The sequence below is a fragment of the Condylura cristata genome, unplaced genomic scaffold (genome assembly GCF_000260355.1).
Source record: "Condylura cristata isolate star-nosed mole 26May11 unplaced genomic scaffold, ConCri1.0 scaffold00020, whole genome shotgun sequence".
Classification (NCBI taxonomy): Eukaryota; Metazoa; Chordata; class Mammalia; order Eulipotyphla; family Talpidae; genus Condylura; species Condylura cristata.
Genome location: NW_004567121.1, coordinates 21,053,796 through 21,071,281, shown reverse-complemented (window position 1 = coordinate 21,071,281; position 17,486 = coordinate 21,053,796). Strand labels below are relative to the sequence as shown.

Below are 17,486 nucleotides of genomic sequence, written 5' to 3'. Positions count from 1 at the left end.
ACCCAATTTACTATACTGTAGAAATCCTCCATTCAGGTACCCAGCTCACCTCGCACAGTAGCGATGGCTTTGGCTTTCCTTTCCACCGTTTCTATTATTGTTCATCCTGCAGGACTCCAGTTAAACTCCACTTTAATCATGAGCTGTTAGTGTTTCAGCAGACTCCTGTCCCACCCTCTACCAACTCCCAGCATATCCTACTCCATGTTACCCATTAGTCATATACTTCCTGGCATTGTTATTTAACTGTTACATGCATAAAGTCTTGTCTCACCAACCAAAGGACATTTCTGGAAGTCAGGAATCATGTCTTCTTTCTTTTCCTCTGTGTATAAGCATTATTACTGAATGAGTCAGTAAATGCAGAATAGGCTCAGACAATGACCGACTTAATCCTTTTCTGCCCAATTGAGCATATTAACTGGGATAGGCAGGTCATACTTTGACAAGAGACTTTCAAACCCAGTAATCATTTAAAAATGAAAATAAAATGAAGAGTGCTTACTATGCAGTTATAATGATAGTATTTTAAGAGAAAAATTAGACTTTATAATTTTATTCTATGCATGACCCATATTCATAGTTCTCTTTAAGAGTGTGGTCATTGGGTATAAAGTTTAGAATATGTGCCATCCTATTGTAAGTGATCTTTACCTGTATATTTACCTGTATATTTGTTAAAAACTTGGGGCCTTTGTGATCCAATTTGATTACATGGCAAATTCAGAGGAAAAATCCTTTACAGTTAGAACAAAATAGGGTGAAATCTGTGAAATATTAGCAGAAAGATTTGCCTAAAGTACTAGGATGTATTATATTTCCGTAGAACAGAAAAGGAGTTTTTGGGCCGCTTCTCCATGTCTACTCCCATCTTTTTAAGAATGAAGTGCTCCCTCCTTCACCTGCTCCCAGGTGGAATGGCCATTCCCAGCTGGACCATTTTGCCTGTTCAGGTCTCTAAGGACCAGTGTCTATGACTCCTTGCCTAACATGAGAATTTTCTTTTTGAATTGTCTGTTTCAGTTCGTTCACTCATCAAATGCAAGTTAGGCCCTTTACGGGTGGCAGCCACTGCCCTCTGAAATGTTCTTATCATGCTTAAAAATGTCTCCCCACTTTTCTCTCTGATCAGTACTGGTTTTCCACAGCACCTTTTGATTTTCTGCCCTCAGTGTAGCTTATTCCTTTTAGCTGGGTCTCTGGGCCTTGTTAATGACCCACTTCTGTTTTCCCCTCCCAAACTACATCCTGTTTGGTATCAGTCTTATATGTGACAATTAATTTCAACCATTGTTCTTCTTCCCTCAGCTTGGTTTAGATTTCCAAGCATCCTTCCAGTTAGTTTCATCCTTTTCTCTTTTCTTGGCACTGGGATATGATGTGAGCCACATGGCAGCTCATCATTACTATCCAGGAGAGACCAGAAAAGGGATGAGAATTAGTGGTTCTGGGCCTTACACTGCCCCCGGAAACACTACATGGTGACAGAAAGGTGAAAGGAGACCAGATGGTGCTTGTGACACCTGACAGTCTGGAAAGTGCTTTGTGCACGTGTGTGTGTGTGCGCATGCAAATGCCTCATGTGAAAGGAAACCTGTGACAGAAGATCGTCAGTCAGATGCTCACAAGTACTGGTCCAAATGATGTCTTTGCAAGCAAGGAAAACAGTCTGTAAAATGGAGGTAATGGTGACAATGACAGTTTAAATGTGTAACGTGCCTTTCTGCTTACAGAGCATTTTCACATCTGTTGTTCTCATTTAATCATCATTCTGATTCCATGAAGAATTTATAGAAAAGAAAACAGACGTGGAGAGAGTTAAGTGATGGATGCGAGATCACAAAACATTCCCTGGTTCAAAGGACAAGATCCAAGTCTTCACTCAGCTTCTTTGATTCAGAGCCCTGTTATATTCTTTGCACTGTAATGTTTAGGTGACAGTATTTTCTTGTTGTCAAGTCCAAGAAACATATCCATGAATATGCATTTCTCACCAACACATTTATTCATAGCAGCATAGTAGATATTAATGCAATATACATATGTTTCAGTTCCTCACTGTTGTGTAACAAGCCACCCCCAAAAGCAGTCACTGAAAACAGCAGACATTATTTGCTCCAAGGTAACTGGTGGTGTGCTGGTCATCTGCTGGCAGGTTTTCTGGGGCTGGTTGCTTATTCACTTGCTGGAAACTCAGCTGAGAGATTGGAATGGCCTCTTCCCTCCTGGGCTTCTTAACATGACCGCAGGAACAAGAAAAGAAAACTGCCTTTGTAGACCAAACTAAGAAGCCCAACTTCGAAGTCATCGCTTCTACCACAGTCTGTTGGTCAAAGCAGACTGAGCCCTGATTCAGAGGTTAGGGAGTAGATTTCCAGCTCTCAATAGGGGCAGCTACAAAGACTCTGTGGCCATTCTAACCCCCATTGTAACCGAAGTGGGGCCCTGTAGATTTCAAGTTTGAGGGTAGAAATTGGAGCATTAGCCAAGTGACCTTTTCCCAGAGACTCCTGCTCTTTGGGGGCCCCATGGCACAGGGTCCTCAGGTCTAATTCAGGCAGCCGTTGGGGTTAGGCTGCTTCCCTTCAGCAGCTGCTTTCACGCTTCTCTCTTCACTTGCCAGTCGGCAGGCCACCTGGGAATAGTCACGTGATTTAGGGACTCTGAGTCCCACTAGCTTTAGGCCATTATTTTTAACTCCACTCCTTCAGGAATGTGGTGACTACCTAAATAAACGAGATTTTTCTCTCGTACAATAGGGAATGACATTTTTGGATGCCACAAGGTGTCCTGGTGAGGTTAGGTCACTTTTAAAAGCAGACACATGCACACAACTTCATAAGGGGTATGAGATTTTCCTTTGCGGTGGCTGACTGTGGAACGGCTGGGAGAATTGGGTGCTCAGCCACTGTAGGCCCCTGCACCCACATTCTCCTGGCAGCCAACCCAGACTTGAGCCCAGGTGTGCTGTTCCGTAGGAAGACAGTGTCCCCGTCACACCCTGCCCCTGTTCTCTGCGGTCTGTGTGCCTGATGTTGGAGTCTTCATCTGGCCTCTGTAACTCTTCACCAGCCTCTGGACTGTAGGCTTACTTGTCACCTCTCGAGCAGTGATACCCTAACTCACGCTCACCATAAGGCAAACAAGTGTTTCAGTACCCTTGTACGTTTGACTTCCTGTGTAGCTATTTTCATAAAAAAGGTTAATGAATTTAATGGCTTTTATTGTCACTCATTCTAAATTTATTTTAACGAGATATAGACCAAACTTTCTCTTCTGAGACATTCTGTTATCAGTGTTTCTCCATAAGTATGCATCCCTGCACAGTCTTGAGAAAAATCCATAGGGTTATTTTGAGGTGGAAATAAATCTTTGTTATTCATAATGTGCAAAATCTTAAGATTGGGTTTGTCCTAGGTTGTATACAGTGCAGCAAGCCAGGTTCCCAAGCTCCCCTTGGCTCCAGACTCTGACTGAGGAGTCTAATTCTCTTCCAGAACCTGTATCTGGAACATTTATATCTTTTCCTTTCTGAGACATTGTTCTGAAAAATCCTATTTTATTTTTATATCAAGATTTAGAAGCATTTTTAGCTTTTCTTCCCTAGCCCACAGTAATTTTTTTAAAAATTTAGGTTGTCTCCTAATATGCTGCTTTGGTTTTCACCAAAATTTCATAGACTGTCAAACACTGGATTCTAACCCAGCCCCAATGGAAATGCAGATGGGCCTGAGTGATGCAGCTCGGCCCTTGAAGCAAGCTGTGAGGTTCTCCCATCTCAGACGTGGAACACTGTGAGCTGGACCATGCGTGCGTGGCAGAGCTGGCTGTGGGCAGGTTATAACCCCTGGGCAGCACTGTGCCATCACCTGGGCTCACTCCCAGCCCGCCCCCCCGAGGATTTGGAGGCCTAATGTCCCATATCCTGCTTCCCTTTGCTGTTGTAGTTTGTGAGCAAATGGGCACGTCTGTGCACACCCTTAGTAGTGAGCAAGCACCACTACACCCCTCACCTGGGGCCCTGCAGGCAGAGATCTCACCTGGTGTGAGGAGTACGGAAGCCTGTCTCTGCCTCGCAGATCGTCTGCATCTGTTGTCATACCTGAGAAAGGAATGGAGTGGATCTCAAAAGTAAACTGGATTCTTTTATTTTCCCATAACTCTTCAGCAGCATCAAGCTGCTGGTGAAAGCCCTGAGAAGGAGAAGAAAAATTCAGAGAATTCCAGGGCTCAGAGATAAAGGGAGAGATACATGGTATGCATCATAGGAAGACAAGGAAGTCATCAAAGAATTGTGATTACTTAAAGAATTTCCTAAGTAGCTTAACACAAAGACAAATGAAATAAGCAAATCATTAGCTAAATGATGTGAACCAGTGTAATCAGAACTGATTGCATTGTGAAAGCTAGGTGAAAATCCAACAAACAGATTGGATTGGCCAGTGGCTGGTGGAATAGTGGTAGTTACATGTTTAAAATACCTGTAACTGGTAGTCCCTTATGTTGCAGGAACAAAACACATTTGGTCTAAGACTGAATCCATAAGATAGCAATTTTAAACTACTTTAATAGAATGTTGGTATCTCTGCTTGCAGCCTTGCTTGTGGGGTGGGGGCGTGGGAGGGTGGAAAGCAGTGTTGGGGGCTGGGGCAAGTGAGGTGAACAGCATCTTCATGCCTTGATACTCACTGTCATTAACCTGAGCGGGCTGCTCACTGGTCCCAGACCCACACGTGTCCTTGGGACTCCACAACCACTGCTGCCCGCCTTACCCTGGGCTTCTTTCTCTTATCTGTCTGCCCTGGTGCTGCCTCTGTCTAACGTCTCCATGTTGTGACTGCATTTTTCTGTATCTTGCACTGTGTGTACACATGCAGAAATTTGTTTTCATTGAACCGTTTTAGATTTTCTGTTCCTAACTTTATGCTGGGACTATTTCTATGTATCTTTTTGAAGATCTACTAAATTAAGTTCCTTTTTCTCTGGTTGAACTTGTTTTATTTTTCTCCTGTAAGAAAATGACCCCAGACAATGATTTTCCACTTCTACCTTGTCAGCTCCCAATCTTTGACACCATGAAGAGAAATAAGTAAGAGAAGCAGGCTAACCCTAATGTGTCTAGATGATGCATCATATGTATGCGTAGCCCATGACCAGAACAAAGGTCCTGAGTTTCCTTTGCTTTCACTGTAACTTGTTGATAATCATGTTCCTTTGCTTCCCACTGAGCATCTGGAATACTAATTTCCATTACCTTAATCCTGGTTTCTTTGTGATCTCAAGAAAATCATCTTGCGGTGCGATAGTGCATTATAATAATAGCTAGCACACTGCTTCTTGTGAATAGATGCAGATATTTAGGAAAGGAGCTTTCTGGGGATCCATAATTCATAGCCTGAAACTGACTCACTCCAGATGAGGCAAGCAGAATGGAATCTTTGGCAAGTTGTCCCTTCCCTTTAGAGTACTTGAGTAAAATCAAAATTAGTTTGAGCCACATAGTTACAGTGAGTGAGAATGAGGTGCAGATATGAAAATGCTCAGTTAAATAGTGAAACCCCATTAAGGACCTCATGGAAGACAGAAGGCACTGAGTTTGGTGTGGGGTATGGTGGGTGAGAATTGTGATGTGGTCCAGGCTTGAGGGAAGTTAGCACTTTTCAAGTAGCACCAAAAAGTTGTAAACAGTTACAACCAAAAAGTTGTAAACAGTTAGGGAATAAGGTATGTATGTCTGTCTGCCTCTCTCACCACACAGAAACACACACACACACACACACACACACACACACAGAAAGGAATCAATCAGTAAATAGTCTTTCTGCCAAATAATGAAAAATGAATTTATTAAGATCTATAATAGTGCCAGTTTTGAATCCAAACTAAGAAATCAAGGAGCTCAAAATACATGCACATACAGTTCTTACTGACAGCTCTGGTCTATTTTCCTACATATCTGCTCCATGCTCTGTTCACTTCTGAGTAATAGTCTTGGCGTGACCATATTGAGCATCTGTTTGCTAATGTATTGACATCTGTGTGATTGAGCTGTCCAGAGCTCCTCACCCAGCTTTTATGCCCTAGCCTGTCCTTCTGTTGATTAATGTCATTAGAGGGGCATTGGATGTGGGGAGGGAGGTTGTAGGCATAGGTGAAAGGGTCAGTATCGTGGAAGACAAGACTCAACACAAAATGCATCAGCCTTTCACGGATATGCCAAAGCCAGAAAGTTCATGCAGGTGCCTTGGAACGGACAGGCTCATGCACCAGACTCGAGGCTCAGGAGTGTTGCTCGGTTCTTCTTTGAGACAGTGTTAAGCTCTTCAGCTCCTCAGATAATTTTGTTTTAGATCCTTGTGCTTTACCATTTTGCTCAGTAATTAAGCTCCTTGTATCAGGCCTACTCAGGTTAACCAGTGGCAGTGGCCCTGATACACATTTTCCAAAGGACTCTATCAGACTAAGAACCTTGTAATTAATTGCCCCGTCCATCTGTTCCAAAGACATTGTTTTAAAGACGATGACACTTAATAACAGTTTAGGGTGTTTCAAAATTACTGTTAGTATATAGATTTCTCTAATCCAGAACTTTTTTAGTGGTTCCCTTTAAATTGGGAAATTTATTCAGCTGACATGGCGGAAAATAAAATTAAGTCATACAATATGTTAAATATGTATTAACACAGTGCAAATTGAAAACATTCCTGACTCTTGACATGCTATCTTGGTAGGGTTTGCTCTGTTTTTAAACATATGCAAAAAAAAAAAAGGAAATATATTTGAGGATTCGAGGCCCTTCATTCTCAACTAAGAAAAGAACATCTATTCTGTTGCCCTCTGTCACAGTCATTTTTGGCCCAAAAGAGCAAGTCAACTCATAACTAAAAAAAGCCAGTGTCTATATTAAACTCTGATGTTTTTAAAACAAAATAATTGTAGGAATTCCATGTTGTTATTGGACTTCTCCCCAGACTGCAAAAAGTATGCTTCTTTAGAAGTGCGTGCGTGCCCACTCGAGACAGCTTTCCCCTCCTTGGAGTCTTCAGCTTGTCAGTAATTCGCTTCAGGTGTGTTTGCTGCACTGTCTGTCCTGGTGCCCGATGCCTTTTGCGGTCCACTATGAATCTGAGTAGTATCTGGCCTGTGTCTGCATTTATTTCATTCCTGAGCTAAAGCTCAAGCTCACACTCAGCGGTTTGCGGTTTGGTCTGAGCAGGGTTGCCCAGCACCAGACTCCAGTCTCATGGCGCACAGAGCCCCTCTGATGCCCACAAAGCAGGGGACTCCGGAATTCCACAGGACTTCCAGTAGTGGGAAAGCAGTATTCAGAGTGCATGACTGTACCCCTCAGACGGTTTCCCCACCTACCCTCTTTGTCCCCATAACACAGACGAGCAGCAGAACCGCTCCAGACAGTACTGTGAAGTATTTTTGAAGTTATTTATGTAGCTAAACAAGCACATCTAAAATGTTAAAACCCTACCTCTCTGGAAGTAGCAAAAAGCAACCCAAAATATAGAAAGTGGAGTATAGTTTACACTCCATTTGCACCTTTGCATTGCATGTTAGTTATAGGACTCCCATTGTGTAGACAGCATTTGCAAGGGGTTCCGGGTTCTGTTTGCCAAGTAGATATTCAGTTTAGCTGCAGCCCTGGAGATGGAGACAGCAGTTTCTCTTGGACTTGATGCCAGTCTGTTGTGACTGTATTGCAGAGACAAGTGCATTTTAAACTCGCCTCTCCTACTTTCCTTCTGATTGAAAAGAAAGAAGTCACAAGCAGTGGCTCTTTTGAGTTGATATGCTTGCTTTGATGGTAATAGTTTGGGGTAGCTTCTGTGAGATTCTGGGGTGCTTCCTAGACATTAGATTGTGAACTCTCTGAGGGCGAAGATGCGCCTTACATATTTCTTTTCAGTGTCAGTGTCTAGCAAGGCAAGTATTCAACAAGTGCTTGTAATGATTGTTAATCTATAGACTTAACATCAACACCCTATTGTTTTTCTAGTCTGTTCAGGGAAAAAATATTTTGAGTGTCTACTATGTGCTGGACATTGCACTGCCTGGCAAGAATAAGGCATAGTCATCCATGTCAAGGAGCCAGATGGAAGGTATAAACAAACACATAAACGTAGAAGTTATTGTGTACAAAGTGCTGCATGCTTTAGAAGTTGTGTAAAAACAAATTCACAGAGCAAAGAAATACTGATACTAATTTAAAAACAGATTGATTTGACTGTTGAGCTGACTCTTTAAGAAAGAATCAGAGTTCACCAGATGGAGAAAGAGGAAAGAACATTTTAATGTGTCATAGCTTAAAACACACTAGTGTAGCACTAACCTCCCTTATCTTTATGATTCAAGAAAATGGAATTCATGACAACTTGGAGTTCTTTCCACCCCCATTGCAAGGCTTGCAAAGATGCCATCACTTGCCAGACAGACTTTGCTGTTACTTACAATCGAAGACATTTCTCAGCATGGTATGCGGGACCCCTGAGCGTTCATCCCTGTGCCCCCTCATCTCATTTGTGCTTCCTCAAGTCCTCAGCAGTCGCCCCCAGGCACAAGCCCAACCCAGTATGTTCCTGGTGGGCCAAACCGCTTGTTCCAGCCCAGACATACATATTCTTTGTTGCCTCTGTAATTGAACAGGTTCTTCCCTCATAAAATGTCTTCCTTTCCAACTCCCCATGTGCCCTCTGTGATGGACACTTAATAAGCTACCCGCTCACCACACACACTGCTCTGTACACACAGCACCAGCTGTTGATCTGCGTAGCTCTGGTCAGAGAAGCGTCATGGGAGAAGTATCCTTGGCGTTGAGTGAACGTCTGCCAGTCAGGTGGGGGACTGCCGAGTTAAGGATGTACAGCAGGTCCAGCGGAATGTGTCACTCCAGCAGACTTCATAGCTTAGGTATCAGAGGAGGAAAGAAATTTCTCTAAGTCACCATTGTAACAGCAGCCTTGGGGCTGATTGGGGCTAAATATGACCTCACAATGTTTTCTTTGATTTTTTTTCTGCTTCACCATATTTAAATTAATCATCAACATTAAAAACCCTAGTTCCGCCTCTTAAAATGTAGCTTCCCTGGAGCAGTTGGAAGGTGGAGCACGTTCCGTTTCTACCTGGAGGGAGTGGTGACGCCCCCGCAGGTAGTGCCTGCAGCTTTTTTCAGTACCACTCCCCTTGCTTAGGGTTTCTGCCAGAGGTCTAAACACACAGTAATGTTTGCCATCTTCGAGTTTAACTGGCTGGTTTGGGTCAGACACCAGACAAAGATGAGGAAGAGCGGGGGCAGGGGGTTGAAGGCGTCACGGGTGTGGTGGCTCAGGTTGAACTTGGGCTTGGGGTGCTATCTAGAAGGCACAATCAGGACTAGACCCACACTGCAGAGGAGGGAGAAATTCTGGGGAGCAGATGTCTCTAGGAGTCAGTGTGGGTGTGCTGAGGCCATGGGCATGTGCAGACTGGAGCATGAACCAAGGTGGCCAGCAGGTGCGAGGTTTGCAGAGCCCTGTGGCAACAGTGGTGAGCGGCTGCAGTGAATGGGCAGCGCAGGCCACTGGGTGCCCAGACCGAGTGAGGTCACGGTGTTGAAAACGCTTGACCACCAGAGTCACTGAAGCTTTCCAGATTGTTACTTTATGAAATAGCAAACAGGTGTTGAGTTCATCCGTGTCCCAGGCACTGTCCTGAGTGTTTCTCATGTGTCCATTTCAGACACATGCCAGTCACCTGAGGGCTTTACTCAACCCCTTTTTACGTAAATGCAGTTGGTGCAGACGGATGAGGCAGCTTGGCCACGGTCATGCCGCACCTCAGTGGCCGGAACTCAAATCTACGGCAGTCTGACACTGAGTGCCTGCTCCCCCCTCTGCTCCCTAGGAAATGGTGTGAGGCACAGGGCGGTGGGTGTGCGTGAGGACCTTGTTGGGGACGAGCCCTGGTCCTCCTGGAGCCCACCTCCTTCCCCGTGCAGGTGGAGAAGCGAGTGCGTCGTCTCACTGGAGACGACCATAAGGAAATAGCATTTCCAGGGTGAGCTAGGTAAGTATTAAAATGGAGCTGAGTGGTGTGTCCTGTAATGATGTTCAGATCCTGTGGGATTTTCTACAAAGGAGAGCTGGGGGGAAGCAGAGGCGCGAACAGTTCAGACAGTTGTCATGGAAGGACAAGTTCCTGCTCCCTAGAAATGCACATTCCTGGAGGATGAGACCAGGGGACCTCCCACTTGGCTCTGAGGACGAGGAGGAGGGCCTGGGGACTGACAGACTGCAGGGACTGGAGAGGCTGCTGCTCAGTGTCCACTGTGTGCGAACACCGGCTCAGCCCCTGGTGGCCCTGAAGGCGCCTGAGCGACCAGCAGGGGAGACTGCTCAGGCCTTCAGATAGGCTAGTCCTGGCGTTTTGGTCGTTTCTTGATGCGTGTGGGGAAGGGGACGGAGGACCTGGTGTGCTCCCTGCCCCCACTCAGCTGAGTGCCTGTCGTTCGCATGTTCATAAACAGGTTGATTCTATGTGCCAGAGCAGCCATTTGCAATGCAGCTGGCAACTCCAGCTCTGAACTGGGCTTGTCTTCGTGGCTGTATTGAGACTCACTCTCCACAGCTAAACGCCTCTTTCCCAGAGTACAAAGTGCTACCTCCTCTTCTTTTCCTAACAGATTCTCCATGTGTCTGTCTCCCCTGTCCCACCGGAGTCACACCTGCCCATCATGAAAGCAAATGCCAGTCTCCCCTGCCCTGCATCTCCCCCCAGGACCTGAGGAAGTAGGGCAAGATGGCCATTTGCCCATGGGATGATGCTGGTGGGGCCTCCCAGTGTGTTCTGGTGCCTCTGCTCCCCTGCTGCACAACTGAGTCCCGCCCAAGTGGTCTTAAGTCAGTCACCGAGTTGCTGCACCCGCACCACACCTTGTTGCATTGTGAGGCATGTTCTAGAAGGTATCATAAATCCTGGAAGAGCCATCTGGCTTACACTTCTGTGTCCCTACAATTTTGAGCACTTTTCTTTTAGCTGAGCACCTTAAGTTCCATGAGCCACAGCCGACCTTGTGGGAGAGCCTGTCCTGTCATCGGCCCCTGGAGCAGGCTGGGGAGGGCCCCGATAGCAGCTGCTTTATGATGGGCTCCCAGTGGGCTCGATCACTGTGGTGACGATGGGAACGCCACCCTGAGTTCATGCCAGCTCCGTAGGGTGCATGTCCTCCTATTGCTGCTCTGACAGTAATGCAAAGCATCGCTTCAGCAAACAGCAGGGCCGCGCTACCATTGTCTCTGGAGGAAAGTGGTGCAGAGCGAGCAGTTTCTAGTTGTGGGGTGACAGCACCCCAAGATGAGAGAGGTGGCTGAGGGAGGCATTGTGTGCTCCTCAGACTGACTTGCTCTCATTTCACAGCCTGGGTGGTGAGGGGCTGGAGCACGTGTGGGGGTTAGCTGGAGAGAGCCAGAGAGGGGCTGGAGGGAGGCGCACTTACAGCCACCCCAGAAACCGGGGGGCAGGGGCCCGGACCCTCCCCTGGGGTCCCTGCGCTGCTTGGTGTTTCCCTGGCAGTCTCGCATTCTTTTTCTTACACATTCCTGGAAAGAGCTAAGAAATTAGTAGAAAGAGTGCATCAAATTTAATTAAAGTTGAGGCTGCTTTATATAGAATAGAAATATGTTTTATGTGTCATAATTCCTGTTCCTGACAGTTATTTCATTAATGTACCCTGTGGAATCCTCATAGAACAAGGTGCTTTGCCCTTTTTTTTTTTTTCATGCATACAGAACTGGGGAACGGGCCAGAGGTGCAGGGGTGGTGAGAGGATTCACCTGAGACGGTGGGAAGCAGAACTGGCATATTATCGAGGTACACTGCTGAGGGGAGCAGCAGGCGGGTCAGGAGAGGTCTGCCGCACCTTGCGGGTCACCTCCAGGGCAGGCGGGGATCGAATCCATGCTGAAGTGGCTTTAGCTTCTTAGTGCTGTGCTTTAAACCATTGCGCCACCAGGGAGGACCCACTTTGCCCTTTTAATTCTTTATCTGTCGTTGTTTGCTGACAAAAAAGGAGCGCTCCCTCTCGCCTATAAATAGCAGTTTTTGATTTATGTACGGAGACTCCCCGCTGGGGGCATGGGCCCACCCAGTTCAGAAGTGGCTCCGTCCAGCCTTGGGAGCGGCCTTTCAAAGGGCCTCCCTGACTTGCTTTTCCTTTGGGATCTGAGCAGTGCTATGGGTCTTCTCATGGAAGATGAGGCATCTGATGGTTTGCCGCTTCCAGATTTCCTTGTCTGCAGGACTTTATTGTAGAATGAACGTTAGAGTCGCATTTGTCCTTGGCTCCCGCCACAGAGGCCCTTCCGGGCACGCCTGCCCTTTGTGATAAGAGTGGACCCCACCCACATGTCCTCTTCCACAGCCCTCTAGAGTGGCGCTTCCACAGTGTCTCTAGTCACTGGTGAAACAAACTTCATCCTTCCACTTAGAGGTGAAGCCATAGACTCACTTGGTGACGCACGTGGTGACATGGGACGCAGTGTGGGATGTGCTGCTTCCTCTCATGTCGCCTCGTCTCCTCTAGTAGGGGAAGTAGTTGCAGACATTATACACTTTCTGCCAAAAAAAAAAGTTACAAAAAAACTTGGAAGATCCACCATCTTGGGTTGGACTGAAGTTTGAGGTGCTTGGCAGGGAGAAGGGTGTGCTTGAGTGGGGAGGGAGGGAATAACGGGTGGTGGGACAGAGTAGGTGTGTTCATGGGCATGCAAGGCTGTGATGTGCTCCTGGCACTGGGTGCCAGTCAGGGGAGGCTGTAGCAGGTAAGCCAGGATCAGGTCTTGATGTGACACAGAGTCATGGGCTTCACAGTTAGAAGAACATTCGTCCTCATTGAACAAATGACAACACTGAGCATCCGGGGTTTTAAGTGGCTCACTAGAAGTGACCATGAATAAAGGTGATCCCCACTTCTCTCTCCTAAGAGACTGTTTGGAAAGGGAGGAGTCTTCATAATGCCCAATAGCAGGTGCTAATAGTCATCTTGATTTAAATGACAAAATAGGGTGAAGTGACTTGTTACAGTGTGTCCACTAAACTACAGAGACTGAGACCTGGCATCTCCAGAAGCAAGATTCTCTGAAACTGGGCCCCAGGTGCCCCTGCAGTGGAATCTCCTGGATGCCTGTCAGAGGCGCACACTCAGGAGCCCTGGTCAGCTTGCAGAACAGCAAACCGGAAGCATGGCCCCCAGGTCCCGCATTCTAGGTAGATCCCAAAGTCATTACACGCGGATTTTGTTTGTTCTCAGGCTGAAAGATTTCAGAAAATGAGAACTGTAAAAGCAACTAGTCTCAGATTTTCTAGTGATGAAAGGAAAGTGTTTATTATGGTTTGGAAGCCTTTATCATTCATTTTTTCATTTACAAGCCAAAAAAAGACATGGCCCCCTTCACTAGAGGCATTCATCAGAGAAACACTAGGATCTTGATTTCGAATGATGAGTGGGTACTCCCAAGAGTTCAGTACCCTTATGTCTTAAAAGGTCAGAGGAAAGAAAATTAATCCCTGTTGCTTGAGGATGCCAGAAGGCCTTGCAGGGTGGGTGGTCTTAAGCATGTGGAATTCACCGGGGCTGACGGAGAAAAGGGGTCTGAGCCCAGTTAGACACGTGATCTTCTCTGGAGGTGAAGGAAGGGACGGGTGGATTCAGTGAGCCTTTGCTGCCAGGTGTGAGGTGGAACTAGTGGGATGTGGAAGTTAGAAGAGAAACTGAGGCTAGGCTTCTGAGCTCCTTGCAGCTGTGCCCAGTCAGCCTGTGGGGGCTGTCTGTCAGAGTCCAGGAAGAAGGCACCCAGCGGAGCTAAGTGTGCACAGAAGTGGCCAGTGTGGCCTTGTAAGGAGGGGAGTGCCCTCTAGGGGCTTAGAGGATCGCCTGGCTGTTCTTCCTTGCACTAAGGCACTCTGGTGCCTAAATGCTGAATCCATTACCTACTTGAGAGCGAGGAAGACAGCTTAGCCAAGTTCCACCTGGCTGCAGCAGTGATTACATTATGCAAAAATTAATTAATGTCGCACTTTGATCATTATCTTAATACTGAGGATAACATTAGAGTCTAGATTTTTTCTGGCAAATAGCAAAATATGGGTTGTTTCTTGTTGGAAGTTTAAAAGCCCTTAACCCATGTAAGTGTGTGGTTCTGTTTACCTGAACTGCCCCCAATAAGCAAACCCATGGAGAGAGAACTTAGATTAGTGATTACCAAGGGCTGGGTGAGGAGAGGTGGAGAGTTCAGGGTTTGTTTTTTGAGGTGATAAAAATGTTCTAAAATTAGGTAGTGGTTTTACACACAAACCTGTGAATTTGCACAAACCTCTGAATGCAAAACTATGGAATGAGAAACTTTTTTTAAAAGGTGAATTTTATGATGTGTGAACTATGTCAATAAAAGCTGTTTCACTTATTTTTAAAGCCCTTCATACTTCCGCTCAAGGTGTTGTGCAAATAGCTCTTGTCTGAAGTAGCTTTTTAAAAATCTCAGAGCTCTGTTTCTCTGAGTTTTGTATGATAAATATTATCCCTCTTTTATTCATCTCGAGTTCTGTTCCACTTGAGAAATACTTGTATTTGATGGATTATTTTTATTGAAGTAGCATGTATATTTCAGGGGTGCCTCACTGCCAGTGCTGCAGGGACTACCCTAAGCCCACCTCTAACCAGCCAGGCCGCCCCTTCATCATACTTACCTGGCGACTGAGCGTGAAGGGCTTTAAGGAAAGTATGTTCTTGGGGGGTTCAGAGAGGAGCTGTTATTTTTTAAGGTTTGGTAAAGGTGGACTTTTAGTAACTGCTTTTATCACAGGTTAAGTCATGCAGTTACAAAGTACTTAGAATTTTCTGAAAGGATATTATTGTTTAAAAAAAAAATCATTCTTACATAAAAGACATCTAGTGCTTCATTGGGGCAGCATTGTTGAAAAGGCCCTGGCCAGATGACTACACACAGAGCACTCAGCTAGCGTTCCCAGCTTACTGGTTAAAATATAGGGACACAGTCAGGCCAAGCCGGGGCTGTTGGCAACACTGGAGACGCCACCCGGACAAAGGGTGGAAGATTTGTGAGGCTGGAACTGGAGCTGAGCCCTAGATTGGGAGTGGCATGAGTTGGGAGAGAGAGATGCCTGGGTGAAGAGAGACCGGGTTAAAGTCTCCTGGAAATTGGGGAGTGAGGGTCTTAGTAGTAAGGGACAGGGATGGCTTTGACTTCATAAACTTCTTTCTTACATGTTAATCTGCTTCCTTTGGCGTGAATCTATGTGTTCTCTCCATTTTCTTGCTCTGTATTAGGGTGTAAAGGATAGGAGAAAGATTAATGGTAAGAGACAAAAAAAAGGTTGACAAGGGCAAGATAAAACTTGTATGCTTTAGTTGATCTGTCATTCAGCATTTCTTCTGGAATCAGTAGGAGAGAATCTAGACTCTTAGTAGAAAAATAGAGCACAGAGCACCTAATACAATGTCAGGATACTTGATTGGACTGTAGTTTGCTAGTTCCATCTTTAAAAGAAAGGGTAGCTACCTCTAGTGTAGTTATACAATCCAAAATAACCTTAGGAAATAAGTTTTCATAAAGTTAATCTGCGTTGCATTTATATAATAAATTTCCTTGACAAATACGGGTCTTGACGGGGTTCCAGATTTGCTACCCAAGAGTCAGTGAATGTAGCCAGGTCTGTCAAAACATTGCTCATGTGAGCTGTGTTATGTTGAACTACAGGAAATTGCCGTTTCACCATTTTCAACCTGCACAAATGGCACTTTCATAAAATACCAACCTGATACAGATGGAAGGCCAGCCGTGCTAACCATTGTCCCACCAACACGCACCCTAACAAAGCTGGAGTATGAACTCAGGCTTCCACCTTTTTTGGTTGTCTGGTAAATTTCTTCATTATTAACATGCTAATGGTTGTTAACATCTGCTGATCTCGGGTTCAAGGGGAGCCGTGAGTAGTTACAGGATAGCATTAAGTAGGGAGGACTTACAAGAGGTTGTTAGTTAGGAGATGATCTGGGAGCAGGCAGCCAGCAAAATCAGCCATCTGACTCCTTGCATCGTTACTGTGCAGTCATTCTGGGTTTAGAAGTAATGCTTTAGCATAAAGGTTTTTGTCTTTGTTTTCCATTCAGTGAGTTAATAGGCAGTGGTGTATAGTTTTAGGTCTTCTACAACCTGCTGGAGACAACCTTTGTGGGTCTCTAGGAAAACAAGAGAGATGTAAATGTTGGGAAGTGGTCCAATATAAAAGGTAAAGGAGGAGAGTTAGGGTAACGTCGTCGTTTTCAGGTTTGTTTTCAGGTTGCTGTGATTTCTCACAACCTCTCAGTGAGCCTGGTACATGCTTGCTCAGTAGGGGCTGCCGAAGTGTTGCAGGCCAGCATCTGAAGATTCATGCTCTTTGGTGCTTAAGTTATACTGATTCCTTGGAACACATCAGGAGGTGAGAACGTGAGTCCAAGAAGATGTGAAAGAAAAGGTTAGCCAGCACTTGTTGTGATACGCTTGCTTTGTAACTACATTCAGATACAGCTCCATGCTCTGGTCTGTTAGCTCGGAAATTTTTAAGTTGTACAGTGTCAAGTGCCATAATGTAGACACTGTATTATTACTGTAATGTCACAGCGTTATGATTATGTGCTTAAAACTGCAGTGACTGGGCACATAAAAATGAAAGACTGTGCATAGCCTGGCCAGAACTGAAAGCCCAGTTTATATTTACTCTGCCCCAGAAGGTGATTGTCCTGTAGGAATCCAGATTGAATCAAGAGCACCCAGCTCTGCTCACACAAAACAGGTAAATATTTGTTTTACACCATAAGCAGACCTGCCACCCCAGCAACTCCCCAGTGATCTAACACCCTCTCCTCTCAGGAACCACATAACCTGCGCCCATGGGAGAAGTCTGAATGGGTCCGCCTTGAGGGAAGTCAGTCACACCTTTGAGTGGCTTTAGTGATCTGCAGTGTAAATTTGGCCTTATTTCCTTTTTAGTTTTGCAATTAACTGTAGATGTAATTAAACCTCTGGATCTGATAGTTAAGGTACTTGTGGACTTACAAGCTTATTTTAATTTGTTAAAAGAACACTAGAAGCACAAAACAATCAAAGAAGGGAGGGAAACCCAGAATTAACGAATGTGTTAATAGTTCTTTGCTGGGAATGTTCCCCTTCCCTGTCCCTGCCCCAGTGGTGCATAAAGAAGACCTCCTGTCGCCTCTGTCAACCTGGGAGCCCACTGACCCACACTTCATCCCACCGCTGGAGTCCTAGGCCCAGAACTTAGCCCTAGCGCCTTGCACTGCCTTTCCATCCCAGTGCCTGCTGTCCTGAACAGCTCGTTTTCTGCCTTCTGTTCCACTACAAAAGCATCAGGACTCGACAACTTTTCCCTCTCTTCTTATTTTTACCAGTCTCTTATTTTTCTGTGTCTAGGCAAGTTTG

At 45.6% G+C, this 17,486-nt stretch overlaps 1 protein-coding gene across 4 annotated transcripts in view; it reads left to right on the top strand.

Moving 5' to 3' along the window:
• CRIM1 (cysteine rich transmembrane BMP regulator 1 (chordin-like)) overlaps positions 1-17,486 on the top strand; it is a 161,881-nt gene that overhangs the window by 79,574 nt on the left and 64,821 nt on the right. The gene's annotated exons all lie outside the window — the stretch shown is intronic.